The sequence below is a fragment of the Armigeres subalbatus genome, chromosome 2 (genome assembly GCF_024139115.2).
Source record: "Armigeres subalbatus isolate Guangzhou_Male chromosome 2, GZ_Asu_2, whole genome shotgun sequence".
Taxonomy (NCBI): domain Eukaryota; kingdom Metazoa; phylum Arthropoda; class Insecta; order Diptera; family Culicidae; genus Armigeres; species Armigeres subalbatus.
Window position 1 is genome coordinate 1,567,989 of NC_085140.1, and position 15,242 is coordinate 1,583,230.

Below are 15,242 nucleotides of genomic sequence, written 5' to 3' on the forward strand. Positions count from 1 at the left end.
CTGACATCGTCTGCAATCCGAATATTTGCTTCGACCCATTCAGCGTTGCACTATCAGTCTAATCAGTTTCGCCGGAAACCATGTTCGACATTATCTGCCACAGCTCATTTCTTTTCACTGAATCGTTCCTGCTTTGCAATCAATGAACATATGGTAAGTTGTACACTCGAAATTTATCAAGGATCATCCGGGCTAAACATCTGATCAGTCGTTGATCGGCCTCACGAAAACCTGCCTGGTTTTTGCCGACAAAGAGACTCCTCAAGCGGCCTCAGTCTGTTAAACAGGATACGCGACAGGATTTTGTACGCCGAGTTGAAGGTGATCCTCAATTAATACACTTATGCCCTTTCTTGTAGATTGGGCATATGCCATGATTTGTTCATTGCGCTAAAAGCAAAACAGTACGCAATGGAAAGTAAGAACTCTAAAATACATTTGTTAAGAAAATTAATTTGAGGTTTTTAGTGGAATGTCTTCACTTGTCACTTGTGGGATTGTACAAACTCTTCTTATGACAAGTCTAAAATACATGTTCCATACAAATTAATTAAAGTCAGTAGTTGGACTTCGTTTAAATTAGATTTGAAAACTAAGCAGTACCATGCACACATATTAGTAGGTATATACAACTATTGATCTCATTAGAAAAGTTTTGTTTGGACTGATTCTGTGAGTATGAACGAGGAAAACTATTCTTCAGGCTACCTTTTGCGCAGCTAATCTGCCATCGATGTGTTAACTAGAACCTTTATTAAATATATACACTTACTGTGTTTCAATAAAATCAGCGAGATAAATCTATTGTTGATGGTGACTCTGTACATGATCGTTACAATTTTATCCCTATATTGCTAAACAAACTTTAATTTTCTACTCAGCACACTTCGTAGTTCCATTTATTGATTTGGTAACATATGTTTTATTTCGAAAATGAGCATGAAAACGATGGTGTTTCAATTAATGATGTCAACCTTCAAACCGAATTACGGGAATTACATCAAAAATATGAACCCATCAACGGATACATCACTAGCATAACAGAAGTGTGCTCAACAGTTGCCGGCATTGTTGGAAGCAAAGAAGAAAAAATAATCAGAATGAAACCAGCGATCCAAAACAAATCAAAACAGTAGTGGTGAATTTTACTTCTGGTACATGCAAAAGCACACAAAAAATCAATACGCCAATAACACGTCATCTCACAGTCAAACTTGGAATGGGAGTAATGACCAGAACAAAATCAAATAATATTATTATCATCCATTATTTTGATGATAGGATTAACATGGGATACATCTTTTCTGGTTTTGTAACATGTAGGCACTCACATTGGCCCTCCGTTTACTAGTTTGCACAACATTTGTTTGAGAGGAATGCAGAACAGGTATGACATAGAATTTCACTTATTCGAGTAACATTATCTTACAGTCTTTCAGCATCATCTCTGCTGGCAGGATGGACAAATAGTAGATCCATGCAAAGATTTTTCAATTTGCATGTGGCACATGGAATAAAAAGCATGTGATACCTGAGGATAGAAGTTCCATAAGTACTTTGAGGTAATTTTATTTGCTTCACATAATACTCTCAATATTGGCATTCTAATTTAGTGGCAGTGATAAAAAAATAAGAAATTAATAAAATTTGGAACTAGTACACCTAATCTTATTTCGATAGTTATCAACATGAGTTCTGAAAACTCTTAGTGAATACTATTCGTGAAGATATTGATTTAGTCGATTGAGGTAATCATTTTCCTTCGATGGACCTGAACCCACTCGACCCAGTGAGAGTCGTGGACTGGGTCCCATCGATGGGAAAGTGTACCTCAATACATTTTTCAAATAAATATCTTCCACATAAGTACTTAGTTATTCACAGATGAGTTTTCAAATAATAAATTAATGTCCAAGTTGGGTGGTTTAAACCCGAATATAGTCAATTAACTTTGATTGAACTGAACATGTAATTAGAAAGTATCATGGTAGTTAGTTAAATTTGAATAATTTCATGATTCGTTTAAAGGTGATCATATTTGTGTAAAAAATTATAAAAAAATCGAGGATATGCATGCTGCTCAATCCGGTAGTTCAAACAAAAATCTAATAAGACGGATTTCATTTTTTATGCCTTCGTTAATGTCAAGATTTTATAGTACACAGGTTTATTTCAGATACCTCAGTTCTTTATTTCTAGTGATCAAATAATTAATTAATTGGTTAACCATTTCATTCATAAGAAATATTCTCCAACATTATATCGAACATCTCGGTTTAAAACATTTGCAAAATAAATTGCGTAAAATTTTATAGTTGTTTCATTGATTATTCGGTGTACTCTTTCATATATCATTGTATCGATTGTACCATCAAAACATCATTATGTATTAGATTGGCAGAAAACAGTGTACGCTTGACGCATTTCAAGACTAACAGGACTTTATAGTAAATATAATAATACTTTATTTAGAAAAACCCTAAAAAGAAACAACTTCAAAAATAAAAATTTAAAATACAAAACCTATATTTTGACAAACACAATTTCAGGTTCTTGCTGATCAACAACAAGTCATACTTAAGGGTGTTTTAGAAGAATCAGTGGATGGAATGATAATCAAGCAACGCTCAAAGCAAAATGTTCTATAAAGCTGTATGGATCTACGTAAGTAGAAGATGAAGAAAATGTCAACAGAAATCAAAATTGAAGTCTTGAAGTAGACATTATGTATAATAACGTAAACACAGAATTACGGACACAGCTTCAAAAACAATGGTATTATTTTCATAAACTACATTGTAGTATTTCGTACTCACTATGAGATTGCAACGGACTAACGGAGGGCAGTAAATCAATTTCTCTCCTCGTCCATTGTATTCCGAACAGGCGCTACGACCTCAATAACAGAAATTGGTATGAACTAGATGGATGTTAAAACCAAAAAATTCTAGATGGATACCAAAAATTCATATGCAAAATTTATTATGCATAACATGCTTAGAGTTTCAATACCAAACGAATAATAAGTTATGATGCGTTTGGTAATGTAATAACTGAGTATGTTATGCCTGAAGTGTTGTGCATAATATTTAGTATTATTTTCTAGTATTTTACCTCTTATGCAAGACTTGTTCAAACAGAGTATGATATTAAACAGAATGAGGTATTATTGAGTTAGTTTCTTCTGCTCAGGATGCGGTGCCCTCGGAAAAGCGACGTGAGGCAAGATTGACCATGTTATGATCCTGAAAGTTTTCTTAATAATGCAGATTGTTCTAAATAATGCAATTTGTTCTTGAATTATGTAATCTACCATTTGCTTGTAATCCTATAGTTAATAATACTGTTCGTTTGACTGTATCTTTATTTTATTTATTATTACGATTAACGACTGTTAATTCTATAAATTTGAATAACGACTGATTTCTGCCGACGTTTTGACACGCGATTGTGTCTTCCTTGTAGGCCGATGCCAGCTAGCGTCTTTTCACGCTGCGTATCACGGCGTTAAAGGACGCATGTTGCATCGGGAAAAGCGGTAACTGCAGCGTGCGCACCGATGCACACCTGCGTTTTTCAACGCCACGTGCATCGGCCTTAGAGCCAAAATTTCTTTCTTTACAGTTAAAAAAAATGTGGTTGTTAGTTCGGCCTCGTGTCGAAACATTGGAATTAAATATACCATCAGAGCCGAGTAGCCCAAATTAGTAGTATAAATAATACTTCAGAGCAAATTCGAAAAATTGGAATAAACCCAATACGAACTGTTTAAATCACTGGGTGGATGGCCTTTATTGAACCAAATTGGACCCCTCTAACGTTAGCATTGAACAGCTAATAGGAACATTGCGCGGTGTATCAGCGAACCAGTTTAGTTGAACTATACGTTGGCGCTGATGACAAAAAACTCTAGGAACATTCTTCAGGTATGAACATAATCATCAATATTGATCTAATAATATTCTTAGAACATATTTAAAATGAAAATAAGAGGTACATATTTTTCTTTTAGATTGATCAATTAGTATTAGCACTTCCTTCAAGAACATTACTTGAAGTAGAGAGAAGGTGATTTGAAAGTTATCACCACTATATGACACAAAACAATTCTACTGGAGGAGATTCTACAATTGCATCAAAGAACTGATGGAAGTGATAAAATTTGAAGTGGATTAGCTAACGCTTCGCTCCAGAAGCGGATAGAATGACACTAGCGCATTTAAAAAATAACTTTGATGCAACTGCAAAATGAAGTCCCCAGATGAATTGGAAAGAATACTTACAAGTATTATCACTTTATTTTTAGTATGACTATTTCATGACTTGATTTCGTTACGACTACTTTAGGAAGTGTAAGGAGGAAAATGAACTATTGTGAGTTGATGCCATGCCATATCTAATAGAAATGGGTCGTATCTTGATATGACAGACAAAAATAGTTCATAACTATGTGATTTGGCAGTTGATGTCAATAGACGCATATGATCGACGATTATCAAAAGAACGGTAGGGAATTCAGGAAAATATTGCTTGGCATTCAATCTGAACGTCATAGATGGTCCCAGTGCGTTGAGTGGACAAACAAAAACTGGGCATGCAGTTGTGCATTATTTACGAGACAATTTTAACCAGGAAAGTAAAGAAACAGCTCTAGAGATGATAACACTATTAGGAAGCTTCAATGAGCTCTTAGCGATATTCATTGGATGGACGACGAAACCAGATCCGTAGCTAAAGAAAAAGCTGATGCCAATGAATGAACGATTGGCTATCCTGAGATTTTGACGAACCCTGAAGAACTGAGAAGGAGTATATAAACGCAAGTGGACATTCAATTTTATTTAATGACCCAATAGCTGACGAATTTCGCAACTCTTCTATGGGGCTGGCAGCACCACAGTGATGAAACTTAAAAATCATAAAATCACTTTATAAAGATTAAAAAAGATGGCAGCACCATCTCAGAATCGAATGAAACTTGAGGGCATAAAGATATGGTATTTCAAAGCCACTCTGCATCTTAGTTTTTCAAAATTGTCAAGAGTAAAATTTGATGAGGCCTATTTTTCATGATGATTTTTTAATCGATGTTACGCTAAAAATTAGGATCTACAAAAAAGTATTGTATGGTGGACTGCCGTGAAATTCCCTGGGTTTTTTGCAAAATTAAAAAAATAAAAAACTGATTCAACACTGAAAAATCAGTTTTAAAAATTGAAATCGATATTACAAAAAAAAACTCTATCTCAGAAATCGATGAAATTTTTCTGCAGATAGCTATTTTAATTATCAGCTTTTCTGAAATAATGTTATTGACATAAATGTTAAGGAAAAAAAGTTTTCCAACAAAACTTTTTCATGTCAATATTGAGTGAAAACTTATCAGCGTGTTTATGCCTACAGGCATAATTGGTTCAGACCATCATCAACCAACGACTTATTTTGAACTATAAAAATTTGTTCAGGAAGCAATTTAGATAATCTAACATTAATGGGACCAACATTTGAAAGGGTTTATATTTTCTTTGACATTTGTATCGAAGTAACTTAAAACAATTGGGTCTACAAAGATATATTTATTATTATAAAATATATTTAATTGTACCCAGTCATTGTTATTCTCAGCTTTGTTTTATTGAATAACCTGAAGATGTCGTAGGTGAATAAGAAAAGTCTTGTTTATTCATTGCTGTTGACTTAAACTATATCGTTTAAAAGTCTTGCTATGAAAAGACTGTTGTCAATAGATTATATCATTGTGGAAGTTTCTATCATTTAAATTCAAAATAGAAATCATGCCAATAAATTCAAAAATGTTTGAAAAATGTGCTAAACACTTTTAATCTTTAATCCATTGATTTATTTTCTCGGTGAACGAAACGTTCTTTATGTTTCAGATTTTACAGTTTATCAGTCATAAGAAATCTAGGGAAAATATACGCCCTTTTCAAATGTTGGTTCACACCAATGTTAGATTATGCTTAATTGCCTAAACAAATTTTATACGTCCAAAATGTAATCAGATTTCATCCTTCTAGCAATACGTAACCGAACGAAGCACATTATTCATTACCAATATTTGGGAGGAGGAAGTTTTGCCGCAGGAGTGGACGATGCCACTCTCCGATGCCACACCACTGAGCCGGAGTGATTCTTTCCACTTTTACAAAACGGTATTATCTCTCCGATGCCACACCACTGAGCCGGAGTGATTCTTTCCACTTTTACAAAACGGTATTATCGAATAAACACCTACCTGAAAATCGTCACAGTGCTTGATACAACCATTGCATGAAGCTGTTAATCACCACACCATAATTCTAAACACCCGCACTTCAATTATTCTTATTTGTTCGTTTCACTAGAACTTATTTAAACATACTAGAATACATTTTAAAATGTATTCACAAACCGAACAAAAATTCACCTCGGCCCAAGAACTTCTAGCCGCACCGTGCTGCCAAAAGGCCAGGATTATACAAATGATACTTCATCGTTAATAGGAAAATTGTCTAATATGTTGACGTTATCATGTTATTTATAGTTCTCTCGATTTTAAAAGGTGAAATAAATATTGTTTTAAAGTATTTGGAAGAAATTTGGATGAGTTTATATATCTTCGCAACCAAATAAAAATGATTATGAATAGTGCCATCTGGCATCTTGTTGTCGTGAAACGTGCATATTTTTGTTTACGTCACAATTTCTACCATCCCGAGAGAATGAGAGTAAAATGTTGAGAGATTGAGTGAAATTTTGCTTAGGCCGGGATCTGGTTTTTGTATGCCGGAATGGTAATCGCTATGACTGAAATGAGTGCTGCACCTCGTTAATTTGAATCAAGTAAAAGCTTTTTTGAACGATATTTAGCACGAATAGCTATTTTTTAAGCAGAAGTAAACCCCAATGCAGTATTATACAGCCTACAAATTTCAGAAAAAGTTGCTTCCTGTCATAAATATCAATTAAATAATGCAGTCGTACGCATGTTAGGCCGGAATGGGGTAAGAAACCCTATTTATCAACAAAAAAAATCATATTTGTCTAATACCAAACAAACTGTTAACGAACGGATATCATATTTCTTTGTCTCATTCCAGACGCAGACTTCAATTCAAAAATTAAATCATATCTACAATTGGATAATATCGTTTTAAGTTATACTAGACGACATTTGCTTTCGTTAAAGAAGTTATATCTACTAGTCTAGGCAAAATGTCTGTTTCTAAAGAAGGAATCATATCCACAATTGACATTACATCATTGGCATTACATCCCCACTGGGACATAGCCGCCTCGCTGCTCATTCAGCACTTACACAGTTATTAACTGCGAGGTTTCTAAGCCAAGTTACCATTTTTGCATTCGTATATCATGAGGCTAACACGATGATACTATTATGCCCAGGGAAGTCGAGACAATTTCCAAACCGAAAACTGCCTAGACCGGCACCGAGAATCGAACCCAGCCACCCTCAGCATGGTCTTGCTTTATAGCCGCGCATCTTATCGTTAGGCTAAAGAGGACCCCGGGATAACATCTATCCTTGCCTTAATCGGAGCAAACACCTTCTTTTAAAGAAATGGATCATATCCACCATGGTTGTATGACATTCGCCAGAAAGTCATTTGCCAGAAGGCCTTTTGCCAGAATCAATTTGCCAGAATGGACCATTCCCCAGAAAGTCGTTTGCCAGAATGCACCATTCCCAGAAAACCATTCGCCAGAATGTACCAATCCCCAGAATGCACCATTCCCCAGAATTGGTCGTCACCTATTTGCCATGCGCGCGTTTGCCCAGTATGCGCAATAATTCTTAACGCCATGAACTTTAGGCATAACTATGAACAGCTTTAAAAGAGAGGGTCATTTGGCATAAGGGACATTTTTTATAATTTTGATTTGTTGTTGTTGTATAGTTGTTTTCTACTGAGGAATAAAACACCGCACCGGGATAATAGAATTGAAAATACCTAATCTGTACATAAGACGTATGCATACATAAGCCGAGTATAGCAGCTTGCCTGAATTAAGGCAAAAATGGCGGATGTTATCCTTTCTTTCAAAATAGGTGCTTATTCGGATCAAGGTGGTGGATGTGACCCCTTCTTTAAAAATAGGCGCTTGCCCGTATTAACGCAATGGTTGATGTAATTCATTCTTTAAAAGAAGGCGCTTGCTCGGATTAAGGCAATGGTGGATGTGGTCCCTTCTTTAAAAGTAGGCGTTTGCCTCAAATGAAGCAATGGTGGATGTGATTCCTTCTATTAAAGTAGGCGCTTGTCCAAATTAAAGCAAAAGTGGATGTGATCCCTTCTTTGAAAATAGGCGTTTGTCAGAAATGAAGCAATGGTGGATATGATCCATTTCTTTAAAAAAAAGGTGCTTGCTCCGATTAAGGCAAGGATAGATGTTATCCCGTTGTCCTCCTTAGCATAGCGATAAGATGGGCGGCTATACAGCAAGATCATGCTGATGGTGACTGGGTTCGATTCCTGGTGCCGGTCTAGGCAATTTTCGGTTTGGAAATTGTCTGGACTTCCCTGGGCATAAAAGTATCATCGTGTTAGCCTCATGATATACGAATGCAAAAATGGTAACTTGACTTAGAAACCTCACGGTTAATAACTGTGGAAGTACTAAACGAACACTAAGCAGCGAGGCGGCTATGTCCCAGTGGGTATGTAATGCCAATGAAGAAGAAGATGTCATCCCTTTTTTAAACGTAGGTGGTTGCCCGTGTCCGTGTTTGAATATGTCAATTGTGGATATGATTCCTTCTTTAGAAATAGACATTTTGCCTAGACTTGTAGATATAACAATATATAACTTCTTCAATGAAAACAAATGGCGTATAGTATGACTTGAAATGATATTATCCAATTGTAGATATGATTTAATTTTGAAAATAAGTCTGCGTCTGGAATGAGACGAAAAATATGATATCCATTCGTAAACAGTTTTTTGTATTAGACAAATATGATTTTTTGATAAATAGTATCCATCTTTTTGAAAATCGTCTAATATGTTGAATAATCCCTTTTATGAAAATGAATTATACTGCAAATCCCTTCATTATTAAATAGTGTCCAAACCACCAAATAATGCAAAATTACCTTCCTTATATATATTTTTTTCTATTCTTTAGCCATCAATAATTATAGGAATTTCCAGTTTTACAATTTCTGGGGAATGGTACATTCTGGCAAATTACATTCTGGCAAATGGTCTATTCTGGGGAATGGCTTTCTGGCATATGGTCCATTCTGGCAAATGGGTTTCTGGCAAAATCATTCTGGCAAATTGATTCTGGCAAATGGTTTTCTGGCAAATGTCATACAATCATCCACCATTGCTTCATTTCTGAAAACGCCTATTTTTATTTTTAAAGAAAGGATCACACCGATCACTGGACTTAATCCGCGCAAGCGCTTACTTTCAAAGAAGGGATCACATTCACCATTGCTTCATTTGTGACAAACGCCTGTTTTTGAAGAAGGGATCACATTCAACATTGCCTTAGTTCGAGCAAGCGCCTTCTTTTAAAGAATGAATTACACCCACCATTGCCCTTATCCAGACAAGCGCCTTCTTTTGAAGAAGGGATCATATTCACCATTGCTTTAATCCTGGCAAACGCCTATTTTAAAAGAAGGGTTCACATTCACCATTGCGTTAATCTGGGCAAGCGCCTACTTTTAAAGCATGTATCACATCTTCCATTACATTAATCCCGGAAAGCGCCTGCTTTGAAAAAAAGGATCACATTCACCATCGCCTTAATCCGGGCAAGCGCCTTCTTTTGAAGAAGGGATCACACAATTTCCTTAATCCAGGCAAACACCTATTTGAAAGAAAGGATCACATTTTTGACTTAATCCGGGCAAACTGCTATACTGCCCTTCTACGCATAGTTGTCCCATGTTAGGTTTTGTGGATTTTGACTTTTCACCATAGAGTGTCTTAGTTAAAAAAACACAGAAATAAAAAGATTAAAAAAAAAAAAAAACCATAGAGCAGTCTATTTTGATGTATACTTTTAGAAAACTCTAACAGATTTCGAACTTTGTTCGGAAAATCATTGAAAACAACATCAAGTTTTATTTTGTCCCATTGGTTAATTTCTACGTAACAATTGTTCCGCTTTTCGTGATTAAATTCCATCATTGTGGCGGATTCTAAGTTATTTTATGGAGCAACACACATTGAAATAGGGGCATTTTCTGTTTAGATCTTGCACTCTTAGCCTGGCACCTTGTACAATACTCATTCTAAGCGACATAATCACTTCAACCATGGTTGGTGTTCACTTCCCACAGATAAAGAAGCTGTGGAGACATATGTGAACTGCAGTAGTCATTCACAAAATCATGCATTGAACTGGGCTGATATGCGTAGAAACCACAAAATAAGTGCTCTATTTCTCAAGTATGTCTGTCCCGCCAATCTATTTTCTAAGTGAAAAATCTATTCTGAATTTATTTGTAAGTGAAAAATAAGAATGATTTCAATGAAATTAAGTCTTCTGAATGGTTCTGTGATGTAATAACTTTATATTGCATTACAAGGTTACACGCCAGCAATGAAAATTAGTGTTCAATTTCAAATGTCATTTTCTCATTTGTCGTTTTTTGAATTTGGTACAAGCATGCGTAGAACGGCAGTATACTCGGCTTATGTATGCTTACGTCTTATAAAATAGATTAGGTATTTTCTAATATTATCATCAACTGGTGCGGTAGGAAAACGACTATAAAATACCAACAAAGCAAAAATTATTAAAAATGTCCTTTATGCTAAATGACCATCCTTTTGACACTGTCTATAGTTATGCCAAAAGTCAAAGTGGCGTTATGTAAATTATTGCGCATACTGTCGTCCGGGGTGACAATGGGTCAAATGGGGTGAGGAATGGGTCACTGTTTCAAATTGACTTAGAATGCTTGTAGAACATATTGAATGTAATTGAGGGCAAGAAGAATTATATTATAAGAGATCTTTTGAACGATTTTGTTCTACGATTTCTCACGACCAGTGGTGCCGGAGAGGGTGGGACAGGGGGGCACATGTCCTACGCATGAATTTCATTTGGGTGGGACAGTCAAAGCATTGTCCTCACCCATGATTCTGGTAAGAAAATATGAAGTCATTGGATGCCAAGAATTTGTGTGTTAGCAGAAGATGATTTTAAAAGTTAATCAGAGTCCAAACAATAATCATAGATGTTTTGGTATCCTATTTTTTTTAACTCTTTATTAATTGCTTAGGATAGCAAAAGACTGATTGATTGCTTGTTTAGGACTTCAGGCACTTTAAAATCCCCAAATCGCTTGAAGATGTTCAAAGTTTTACAGAGGTGAAATAGAAGTTGTTGAAATCTGGAAATGCGATTAATTAAATATTTTAGACGCGAGTGATTAAGCACGATTGTTTGGATTTCATTCAAAGCCCACGGAAAAGTCTTCTTCAAACATCAAAAGGTTCATTAAAATCTGAGGTGAAACTGGGAAACATACCGAAGACTGCTCTTAAAGGGTTCTGAGCTCTGAAAAACAGATTCTTCGAAACGAGCCAGCCCTCGGGCTGGAAAGTCTCGGCGGTTCTACATCAGCGGTTCTCAACCTCAGAAGATGTACCCCTGGGGATACCTTCATGGTCCCCTAGGGGTACCTTGGACAAGAATGCAGGAAGGCGGCTCTACAGTCGCAATTCCAAGCACATCTCGATAAATGAAGAGACCATATAAGGTTGAGAGGAAGAAAATTGAAAGAGGTACTAGATCGATAAAAGCTCGTTGCAATGAAAACGATAACAAAACAAATGTCATCTCTCGACATAGGAAGTGAGAATTATGAACAAAATATGACCAGAAGATATCGAGATAGAAGAGCGATATGTAGAAAGCCCAAATGTATGTAGATTGAAGGGACCGATAAAACCATCGGCATAGGGAGAGACATCGAGAAATAGAACATCGTGATGTAGAGATGTATTACAATTCCAATCAAACTTATTGATAAAGTTTGAAATTGTGAATTTTTTTATTTCAAGTCTTGTACATAATCAATCAATCTATTCGCTTCTGAACTAAAATCTAGAGTCTGATGGTACGAAAGTCTCCATTTGAGAGGCATGGATGTTTTTTTTTTCGAAAAGTTCAGTTGTTCCGTTGCAAGAGAATTAGAAGAATCGTTCTACGCTTCTCGGAAGCCTCCTTTCAAGAGACTGGGAAGCCCTTCAAGAGGCTCCGGAGCCTTTTTCAAGAGGCTTGGAGACTACTTTCAAGAGGTTCAGTAGCTTAGAAACGTACTTTCAAGATACTTAGAAGCCTTTAAAGAGGCTCGAAATCCGCTTTCAAGAGACTCTGAAGCCTTCCTTCAAGAGGCTGGGAAGCCTTATCTCAAGAGGATCAGAAGCCTCCTATTAAGAGGCTCTGAATTCCCTTTCAGGGCTCGAAAGCCGGCTTCAAAGAGGCTCAGGCCTCCTTTAACATGCTTGGAAGCTTCCCTTTAAGAGGCTTGGAATCCTTCCTTAAAGAGGCTCGGAAGCCTCCATTCAAGAGGAAGCTTATCTTGAAGAGGCTAGGAATTCTTTTTCCAGAACTGTTTCCCAAATTGGCATTTCCTATTTGTCCTACCCACGACTCGGAACGTGGATGCGCCTCTGCTCACGACAGACTGCTGGTGAGAGCGATGACCCATTATCACCCCCTATACCCATTGTCACCACCGATGGCGGTACTGGGCAAATGCGCGCATGGCAAATAGGTAATGACCAATTCTGCACACTTAACTCATTTCACAGTATTCGGTAAATTTTTACTGAATTCTCAACAACAGAACTGTTCGGTAATTATTTTACAGATTTTCGGTGATTTTTCCATTGCTCAACTGTCAAAATCACCGAAAATCAGTTAAATTATTTACCGAACAGTTCTGCTGTTGAGATTTCAGTTAAATTTCACCGAATTCAGTGATTTATTTTAAGTGTGTGGGGAATGGTGCATTCTGGCGAATGGCTTTCTGGGGAATGCACTATGGGAAAGTGGTGGCCAAAAATCGAAAAATGGACTTGCTTTGAATGACGTGTCATGTATAGCATTTGAAAGACGAATAGTTCAAACTTAGATTCCCAAAAGTTCAGCTCTCTGTGATGAAAACTCATTGCGCCACAGACATCAGACTTAGGGAAATTGTAGAAAAAATGCATTTCAAAATAATGCAATTTTGTATTAAAAAAATACATAAGAAAGGACAAAAAAGCACTTTAGGGGAATATATCACATTTTTCTATCATGTTGCATGTTTTTGTATTAATTACTATGCATCTCCAACATACTTAAAAACAAAAATTTCGGTTTTGATTTTTTAGGAAAAACAATGATTTTTCAATAATTCCGAAATGCAATATCGGATCGAACCAATTTTCAATAGTAAAAAATGGGACCGCATTCCCCATCGAATGCAACTTGTTTCGAGTAAACCGGGTAATGCTAAGTTCCAAAAGTGTGTCTACAAAATTTGTACATACACACACACTTACAGACATCATCTCGGTTTGTCGAGCTGAGTTGATCGGTATATAACACTATAGGTCTCCGAGCCTTCTATCATAAGTTCATTTTTATAGTAATCCTATATAGCCTTTCGGTATAGCTTTGTACGCGAAAAGCTAAACGTTGAAATTAAACACTGCTTGGAAGTAGTGATCCTATAATGGGAGATATGCGAAAGCGGCCATTGTAAGCCAATCGAGCATTGAGAACTGTCAAAACGTGAGCCAAATGAACGTTGCTATTGTTGCAGATTGAGAGGTATTGAAATAGATTTTAATAAAAATTTCATCGAATAAACAATTTGTTTCACTTTCGCGAATAGAAGTTATCTAGTTTATGTATCGTGTTTCACTTATTTGTGTTGCACTTTTATGTTATTGATAATGCTTATTTAAATACTGTTAGTAGACATACAAACATATTCCAAATTTTAGTGGAATGTCTTACAAAGCAATTGTCAAGATATAATTAAGGGGTGGAATTCAATGGGATTGTACAAACTCGTCTTATGACAAGCAAAAAATATTATTGGCCACCACTTTGTATGGAACCGCCACATAGTGCGAATGGTGCATTCTGGCAAACGACTTTCTGGGGAATGGTCCATTCCGGCAAATTGATTCTGGAAAAAGGCCTTCTGGCAAATGACTTTCTGGCGTCATACAACCCGTCCTACATACCCATACATTCCACAAAATCTCTAAAGTACACAAACATTAACTTAATCCAACAGACATCTTTTCCGTTGATCTGCAAGCGAAATATTTTTTTTTATATCTTTATTATAGAGGTTTGCAGCCCTAGGTTGGCTCACCTTTTAAAGCGAAATATACCAATCTGCTGAATTCAAACAATCTCCAAATATCTCAGAAAACAATCCTCAAAACACATCGAACAAGCCCTCCGATGCGAACCCGCATTATGACCTTTTGATAGAATCAACAGTCCCTTATCAGCTTTTGAACCAAAGCAACAAATCGAGAAACACTCTCGATGATTTGTATACACTAAGACGCAGTAAATGTCGTTGACTTTCGTATCTAGAAATTAGATGGTATAAGAAAGACACCGTATAAAAAAGACCGCGTCCAAATTAGATTATTAGTATAAATAATATAGTTATTAAATATCCTGCTGGTAGAAGTTCCACTGTCTATTAAAATGTTGAGAAACATTAAGTCAAAAAATGTTCATATTATTATTTCTTTAGATGTCACCCTATTTGTGCTGTACAGAATTTAAACCGCATACGTTCATACAACCGACAAAAAAATCTGCAAAAAAAATTATATGATTTTGACCTTTTAAAATGATTGCACAGGTTAAAAACGCACCAAATTAGTGTACACTCCATTAACAATAAACAGACTATGCAGCAAACTGGCCCTTCGCATTCCTTTGTTTGAAACTGATGAATAAATCACAATCACCACCAGGCAATTCCATTGAAATTTTGTTTTTGGGGACGTCCGATTATTACGTCATGGTTAAATGAGAAGGAATTGTTTCGTGAAGCGTAACGGTCTATACAACATGTTTAGATGCTACATACAACATACACTAGGGGCCATCCTTAGCGGTGCGGTGAGAGACGCGGCTACAAAGCAAGGCCATGCTTAAGATGGCTGGGTCCGATTTACCGGTCTGGTTTAAGAAATTTTCGGGTTGGAAATTATCTCGACTTCCC

At 36.2% G+C, this 15,242-nt stretch overlaps 1 protein-coding gene across 2 annotated transcripts in view; it reads left to right on the plus strand.

Annotated features, from left to right (window-relative positions):
* LOC134217424 (neprilysin-1) overlaps positions 1–15,242 on the plus strand; it is a 71,565-nt gene that overhangs the window by 15,191 nt on the left and 41,132 nt on the right. The window lies entirely within an intron of this gene.